This window comes from Lathyrus oleraceus, chromosome 1, assembly GCF_024323335.1.
Source record: "Lathyrus oleraceus cultivar Zhongwan6 chromosome 1, CAAS_Psat_ZW6_1.0, whole genome shotgun sequence".
NCBI lineage: Eukaryota > Viridiplantae > Streptophyta > Magnoliopsida > Fabales > Fabaceae > Lathyrus > Lathyrus oleraceus.
In genome coordinates this window covers 356,415,179-356,424,552 of record NC_066579.1, presented here as the reverse complement: position 1 = coordinate 356,424,552, position 9,374 = coordinate 356,415,179, and the positions used below count along the sequence as shown (strand labels likewise).

Sequence of the window (9,374 nt, the reverse complement as noted above, 5' to 3'; positions counted from 1 at the left end):
GCCTGTTTTCCATATATGCCCAAAATAAGATTAAAAGAGTATCTTACATAAAAAGAATTAAGAACAAGGTGTAGTTGTATATAATTATAGATTAAATTACCCATGCAATATCAAATGAAACATATGTCTCAACAATATTAAAATAGGTTCATCAAACACAACATAACCTAGAGAAAATTAGCTACTCATGATTTGAATTATAATACCAAAATAAGAATAAGAGGTTTGCATAAGTTCCCTTGAATAATTGGCCTTAAATGGCTTCAAATGCATTCTAAATATGCTTTCTAGTGCTGTAAATCGTCCCTTTTGGTGTAGAAATTTGTAACCCTTAAAAAAGAACCAAAATTTTCCTTAAAAAGCCTTCAGAATGGATCAGAACGTGTCAGAAAATACCAAAAAAAAAGGGGTTCATCGCGCGTGTGATTACCTGATTCACACACGATGCATCTTTTACTTCCCTATCGTGTGCACGATACTACACGATGTTGCAAATTTATTCAAGTAGTTGTACACTTTTTCTCCCTTTTTCCTCTTATTTTCACTAAGTCCCTATTTCTACAGACTTAGCTATCTTTTCCTTTTTGTTTGGCCTTTATTCTTCATTTTTGCTTCTCTTTAACTTGTTTTGATCTGTTTCTTTCCGAAATCATGCAATAACAAAGTGTCAACATAATCCCAAACTTGAAGCGTTGCTTGTCCTCAATTAATTTGCATGCATTGCCAATTCCAAACAGAAAATAAGTTATACAATAACAATTGAACATCACCATGTAATTTTTTTATTTACCTGACCATTGTTCTAGCTTTTTAACTTCCATCCGACAAATTCAAAAAAAATCCTCAAACTTTGACAAGTACTCAACATATCTCTCGTCTCACTTTGACTCAATCAATGGATAAGGTAGTCTCTTAATCAACATGCAAAATAGTTTTTACTGTGTTTGATCATTTTCTAATATAATTCGTCAAAGAAATCAAAACACGCACATTTGAGGTTTATTTTTCCAACTTCTTATTTTCTCAAAATTTTGAATTTTTTTACCATTTCTCTCCAGCACCCCAACCCCAAACTTAAACCTTTTCTCACTTCCAATAGCAACCCCAAAATTAATCTTTTTCATACCACTTAAGAACTACAGGTCTACCTAACTCCAAAGAGAGGGTGGAAAGATAAGATCTTTCAAGTCATACGGCTAAGAATTAAGGCTAAGTCACCAAAAGAAAGGCTAAGCTCAAAGTGGTTAGCAACAAATGTATCATCTATTACTACGGGTAGTTTAAAAAAGCTCAAAATTAAAGAAAATAACTACCTCAGTATGTGTCAATCAAACTAGACAAATTTAATCGGAAATAGTTCAAACCTGATAAAATAATGCATGGATACACTCAATAAAAAGGAATAGTAATAATGGAATTTATTTGGCTCAAAGCTTACTAGTTTAGGTACATGAAGGTTTAGTATAAGTCCTTTGATTCTTTTCTCATCCTTTGCCTTCAAGTTGTAAGTTACTTTCATGATGATCAAGTTTCCTTTTGGTTCATTTGTTCAATGCTATAGTTGTAAACTTTGTACATCTAAAAGGGACAACAACTACCACTTGTTCATTAAAGACAATATAGATTGTAATGGAAAGGCATGCTCGGGTGGATAATTCTTTTTTTTTAATTTCACGAATACAATAATGTAAATTCTGTAAAAACCAAAACTGGTTATAACCAATATGTTGCCTCTCATCCAACGCTTCTTTTTCGTTATTAGCTTGATGCCCCATGCCTAAGGCATATCAGGTGCAAGGGATACCCTCATGCTAGTCAATTCACTTGTTTTTATTATTTTGTCAACCTTACTACCTTTTTATTCTAGTTGGTAGCATGTCTTTAGATCATCCACATATAATGTACATTCATACACCTTAGCACACCGTTTTTTACTCGTTGAACTTCAGGACAAGTTCACTGGTTTCTACATCTATCAAAGCCTTCCCGCTTGCCAAGAATGGGCGTCCGAGACTAACTGGCCCTCTTGAATCTCCTTTCATGTCAATTACCACAAAATCTGTAGAAAAACCATTGACATGCAGTAACACGTCTTGTACGATACCATGCGGATGAGTAACAGATGAATCAGCTAACGTGAGAGTCATATTACTTGATATGATCTCTCCCAGTTTCAATTCTTTAAACTTATTCAGTGGCATGACATTGATACTAGACCCTAAATCACATAAAGTGTGTGGGATCTTTAGTCCATCAATCGTACAAGTGATGGTGTACTTCCCTAGATCCTTCATATTTGGTGGAAATGCTTGAGGTAATATCGTCTCATCTTTCTATGTCATGTTCACTTGTTCTTTGACCAATTTCTGCTTTGTACCCTTTAGCAATGCCTGCATAAACTTAGAAAACTTGGGCATTAGTTCTAAAATCTCATGAAATAAAATACTTACCTGAATTGTAATCAACATCTCTTGGAACTTTGCAAACAATCCCGCCTCATCTTGTTATAATGGTTCCTTCTTAATTATAGGATAACACAGTTTGATGTAATTAGGTAGTTCTAGATTGGGATCATTAAGGATATTCTTCTTAGTTCTTCTTCAAGGGGAATTTTTATCTATTAATTGTTCAATGGTGACTCCTCTCTCCTCTTGGTCACCCTGATTTTTACTTTCCTCTCTTTTAGTTCTCACTTCTTCCTTTTCCATCCAATCCTCTTCCACTATTTCATCTCCACCCCTGTTGGCAATTGTAGCGGTGTATTCATCGCTATATGATTTATTGATTAAACCATAAGCAAAGCATACAATGAAATCGAGTCGCCACCGCACTTTTATTTATCCTAAGGACTGGTTAAAAAGCGAACAAAAACCTAAGAAGTTTTACACGTAGAAAACTAATGAAAAAGATCAGAGAATCTGGGTAAGGGGTAAATTACGCAATGGGAAGGTGTTAGGCACCCATCACGTCCCAGGTACTCCTAGGGAGCCCTTTTCACACTTGTTGTATAAAAAATGTTTATTTGTTTTTTTTGCCATATTGTGCAAACATGAATGGGATGATGAGAAAAGAATGTACAAGTTAGTTATTTTTGTGTTTGAACGGATGAACCCGTTGCCTACGTACCTTCCATCAAAGGTAAGGATCAAAACGCCGTAGTTCGGCTAAAAGATTTCCAAAAATTAGTGAGTTCATTTTAAAACACAAGCACTAAGGCTTTTCATTACCAATGGGAGAAAACTCAACCCGAATCAACAATCCACCATGCGAGGACGGCTTCAACATACTAGTGAGGGGTTAATCCTATAATAAGTATGGAAGGCTTACAATCAGCTCACTAAGGATAAGGTAAGATTTACATCAACCACTATGGTAATTAAAACCTAAGGCTAATGCATGAAAACATATTAACAATGGACAAAGCCACAAAACAATTGAATGTGTGAGGTTAATTGATTATGAGTATTCACAAAATATGGTCAAGGTATGATTAAGATTGATTCAAAGAAGTGTTATGAAAAGTGAAGTTTGAAAAGTCAAGGACTTATGGTCCAGGTTTCTAATTTGAAAAGACATGAAGATGTTTGCACAACAAGTCAAAAGTTTTTTGAAAGCAAAGTGTGAAAAGGTTTAGGACAAAGAGGGTATGGATGGTGGAATGTAAGACTTCTTAGAAAGGTTCACCTCTTGAAATCATATAGAAGATGATTCAAGTGTGTCCTTAGGAATAAGCAACAATGCAAGTAAGCAAATAAAAGCAAGGTGATATCGGATGCCATCAATGGACTTATACCAATCTCACAAACAAAAGCGGATATCGGATACCAATAAATGGGTTTACACCAATCTCCTAAAACAAACAATGATACCGGAAGCCAATAAATGGTCTTACTCCAATCTCACAAAGCAAAAGCGGATATCGGATACCAATAAATGGATTTACACCAATCTCCTAAAACAAAACTTGGATGTCAAATGCCAATCTATCTGGACTTATACCAACCTCCAAAGGATGATCATAGGAATACAAGTGCCAACAACATGGACTTATAATTGCATCCTCACATACAACAAACAAATAAGCATTAAGCAATGGACCTAAGTAGCCAAATGAAATGGTCTTACACTTTATCCCTTCCAAATCATAGGAACAATGGCCAATGAATGGACTTACAGTTGTCCTCAATAGGTAAACTCAAACAAACCACAAGGGTATGCAATGATGACCATGCAATAATGAACAATCAATGATGATAAGTGCACAAAGGCATGCAAGCAAACATGTACAAATGCAACAAGCAATCAATCAAACAAAATCATTTAGCACACACTATAACCAAACAATTAGGCTCAATCAAAGGGTTAGACTTAAAAAATTCAACTGGAATAGGGTAAATGATGCTCTTAACCTTGACATTGAGAGCCAAGGTGAAGCAGATGAAAGGATATGAGGGGTGTGCCTCATCACTCTTATCCCTGGTCAGGGATAGCATTGAATATCAGAAGGCGTGGGAGTTCAGAAAGATGGAACTCTCTCCACAAGTTAAAGACTCGATAGATCTTGGGTTTTTTCTCACTATGCATCAACACATGTGGTGTGAGCAAGGTGAGAGACTCACAGAATAGTAGGAGATAGGCTACATATCTCTTTTGTCTACCAATTGCCTCATATGAGGTCTTTTCCTGCTTGGGGACAAAGTTAAACAATCACAAACATTGCCTCTTAAGGAGGACTTCAGACAGTTGCCTGGCTAAGTAACAAGCCAGGTCTTCCAGACTACATGGAGACAAGAGAGTCTACCTCAATGCTTAAGCAAAGCAAAGCAATAGCAAGTTCTCAAAGGAACTAAAGCGACTATGGTACCTGAAATCAATCAAATATAATCAGTATACCAATCACAAAGTCAAAACAGACAAGTCATGAACCAATAGTATACACAATCAATCATATGTGCAAAGCACAAACTCAAAGCAAATGAGTTAGCATCCTACAAAACAAACCAAGTTAGTTCATGATAATCAAATAAACCAAAATCAATCAACTTGAATTAATCTCCTTAAAGCAATTGCTTCTTTAACCTGAAAAAACAACTCAAATGTGAGAAGTGAACCCTTAGGCCAAAGCCTAGGGTCAAAGGAGGAGAGAAAATTTAAAACAGCAAGTGAAAATTGATCAAAATTAAGATTTATCAAACAAGAGTAGAATCCAATTGGTCTCACATCAAGACTATGCACCAAATCCATTTCATAAGCTAAACATGTCAAACTATGCATTTTGGAATCACATTGGAGCAAACAGAATGATCACAATCAAACCAATACCAAAATAGCTCAATAAATTCCCAGAAAATCCAATCTTAAACAGAACACATCCAATGAGCAACATACCAAATTTCATGCTATTTGGACTAGAGGAAGTATGGAAATTAAATTCATGAAGTCATGGCATGTTCATACAAGCTCATACAAGACCACAAATCAATTATCAACTTTAGGCAAGTGTAAAACAGAAATGGCATAAGATAAATGAACCACTCCAAAGCCAAAATGAAATTTAACATGTTAAGAACCAATCCACAAAATTTCAGCTTCATATGATAAGGCATGAGAATTTCACAAGTCATGAAAGTTGAATACTCCACAAAAGTTCAAAAATGACTAAACAGCAAAGAAAATCCCAATCAAATAGGAAATGAATCTAAAAAATCTACAAAACATCATGCTCATACTAGACATACAGAAGTAATCACATGAAAAAATTCAGAGCAATTGGCATAGCATAAGCATGGAAACAAAATTCAAGAAGTTGGACAAAACCTAGTGTGACATACATTGTCACACTCATGAAGATCACATCATATCTCTCAATCCAGAAATGCAAAATTAGCAAACCATATACCAAAATCACCAGGAATGAGTCTAGATCATGCATATAAAATTTCAGCTTCATATGATCATCCATCATTATTTCACAAGCAAAATGGTAAAACATAGGCACAAAGCATACATGCACAAAGATATTAGACCAAAATAAAAACCAGCTGTGCACAACTTGTGTTATCATGCTCATAAAAAACTAGATGAAAAATGGAGATGGGTGCAAAAATTCCCAACCAATTTGGATCATCCATGATTTATTTATGATTTTTTGAAGTTGATGATGAAAATGAAATAAACATTTGAAAACAAAATGAAATGAAAATGAAATTAAATCTGAAAATGGCAAAAGCATAATTATGGAACCACTTAAGTGAAACGCTGCGTTTCACTTAAGGGCGTGGCAGCGTGTGATTGGACAGAGGACGCGGTAAACATGAATTTGAAAATGAAGCCAAGCAAAACGGATTAAAAGCACATCTGGACGTGTTCTTGAGATGTTCATACAGTTCTTCATTCCAGAAATCCATCAAGAACAAATGTTCATGAAACTTGGCAAATTACACATCATTGGACGCGTCTAATCAAGCACAACAACAATATCAACATGATTTGACCTAATTCTAACTATACAGCATGAATCGATCAAAGAAAGTTTTGACATCAAACATTCAAATCCAGATTTCTTCATCAATATTCAATGAAATTCAAAACTACAAGTTGCATGCTACTCTACAATCCAAGATCTACATAAGCCATATCACAATTCTATCAATTAAAGAATTCGAGATCCAACCTCTCGAAGGTGCAGATGCTGCTATCGTGCTCTTCAAGCCTCCAAATGCAAAAACAGATCGCCTATGATGCTTAGGAAGATGATTGGAAGTGGTAGTTCAGCTCAGAAATGCTTCAGCTCCAAGAATTGTCAAACTGCCATGAACATGAGCTTGCTTCGACAGTGGTGATTCAGCATGGATTTTGCCACGATCTTGTGCAACAGATGTTCGATCTACCTGCAAATGATGAATGGAACAAAGAAGAAGCAAAAGGAATCAAGGAATTCGAGGAAAAAAGTAAAAAAAATTGAGAGAGTTTTTGAGAGAATTTTGGAAATTTTCTGTTTGGATCTGAGAAAATGAATGTGGATCTCGAATTCAGTTATGATTAGGACTATATAGTCCTTGTTAATCACCTGTTTAAACATGATTAGCACAATTGGAATGGATTAGTGAGAATGCACATGTTATGCAATTTGGAAAAATTGCCCTTTTGATTATGCAGCCAATGGAACAGTAGAAACTCTTTTGAAGCAAATCCAAATTCATGTTTAGAAGCTATTGGAAGTGGTTTGGCATGAAAATCATGAGTATTTCTCAAAATCACTATTTTTCCCACCAAAATTTAATTGGTTCACTTGAAAAATGACCTTTTTATGTGATGATTTTTGATGAAATATGATGATTGATTATGATAGTACATGTCAAATGGGATTTGCTCAAAAAAGAATCACCCAATTTGGCCAAATGGTTTGAAAGTTATGCCTCCTTGAAATTCCAAAATTTTTGAAAATGATTTGATCATAACTTGCCAACCACACATGAGAAATGACTGTTCTTGGACTTTTTGGAAAGGCAAGAGCAAGATATTCAACTTTCATGTTGGACAAAATTTGATTTGAAGCTTGCTTGGACATGTAATCTTGAGGAGAATGACTTTCCATTTTTGGCAGCTGAAAATTACAGGTCATTACTATTTTGGGAAACTTTTTGTCTGACCTCCAATTCTTCACTGTGGATGTTTGAAATGTCAATTGAGGCTTGTATGGACATGAATGAGACCTTTCCAACCATCTCACACCTTCCAATCCCTGATTAAATGTACACTTGACCACAGTTGACTTTGCTAGGGTTTTGGTTGACTGAGCCATGTTCTGATGAATTTCAAGCCTTTTTCTCTTGAGATCTTGATACCAAATGATACCATAACTCATATGAATCTCTTATGAATGATCATGGTGCCCAAATTCTTCAAGAATGGCCACCATCTATTGCTCAATAACTTGCTTGACTGATTGACTGTTGATTGCTTCAGCTGCAAGTAACATGGTTAGATGACAATATTTTTTTGTACTTTTGGTTAGTAAACAAATGAAAAGCAATGATATACAAATGCTAGACATGCTTGGTGATCAAGAATCACACTCACAAGATACCCACCCACTAGGAGGAAGGCAAAGGTGCACAAAGATCCTTGAGGCAATGAATGATATGATATGATGCGATGAGGGATCTTAGGGCAAAAATTGGGGTCTTACAGCAATCCCTTCAAAACCTATTTCTACAGCTTTGTAAGACTCATTTTTAGGATTATCTACGATATTACCTAAAAATCTTCCACTCGAGCCTTGTAAGGCAGCTATTTGTCTAGATAGCTGACCAATCCGCACCTCCAAATTCTTTATGGACACATCATGGTTCTTGCTCATTGTTTCATGCTTCTTATTTACATGAGAAAAGCTATTATGATTCGCTTGGATGAAGTTTTGAAGGGTCTCTTCCAGTTGAGATGGTTTCCTTTGGATATGAGTTTGTTGCCTTTTCTGAATCCCTTGATTTGCATCTGAATTTTGGTTACTGTTCCATCTGAAATTTTAATAATATTTCCATCCGTGATTGTAGGTGTTGGAATAAGGGTTATTTCTCAGGAAATTAGAAAATTGAGCCTCTTCACTCGATCCTTCCAAAGAGCATCTTCCATTTTCATGTCCCTCGCCATAGAAATCACACTTACCTGAATCACGTTAGTCTTACCCAATCTAATTTCAGCTAGCTTTTTATTTAATAATTCAATTTGGGCTAAAAGTGCAGTATGAGTATCAAGAACTAACATACCTTTAGGTGTGCCTAAATTTTCAATTTTTACTGGCATGTCACTTTTTTGAACGATACTTATTCAAGGACATCTTTTAAATTAGGTTTTAACTTATAGTTTGGTTATTGATTTGATCGTGCCTCCCGCAGAAGCATCTAGCAGCATACATGTCTGACTCTAGATACTTTTTGATAAAATTTTGCATTTACTCCATGTTGTCCATATTATGATTTGGGCATCTGTACAATAAAATTTTAAAACTTTCCCACGAGTCATCTAGGGATTCAATTTCCTCCTGCTCAAAATTTGTAATTTCTGCTCTTCGCTCAGAAAACTGAGTGGTGGTGAAGAATCTCTCTAAGAATTTATCCTCTAGCTCTTTCCATGTATGAATAGTTTCATTTGTAAGGCAAAGTAACCAATAATTAGCCCTTCTAATTAGCGAGAACCCAAAAAACCTTAGCTTGACTTGGTCTTTCGTGACATCAGTTGGTCTGCCCATCGAAGTTGTTTCGTAGAAGCGAGCAAGACGCACCCACGGATCTCTAATTGCATTCTCGTCGAACGGATTGTCTCTTAGACTTGAAAGCATAAACTTTTTGATATCAAAGTTCGTTGGCTTTCCC

General features: G+C 35.6%; 1 non-coding gene across 1 annotated transcript; it reads left to right on the top strand.

Annotated features, from left to right (window-relative positions):
* The first annotated feature begins 8,969 nt into the window (after nucleotides 1-8,969).
* Nucleotides 8,970-9,076, top strand: LOC127116675 (small nucleolar RNA R71). Its single transcript, XR_007801477.1, has one exon. It is a non-coding gene; the product is annotated as a small nucleolar RNA R71 (small nucleolar RNA).
* Nucleotides 9,077-9,374: the final 298 nt, after the last annotated feature.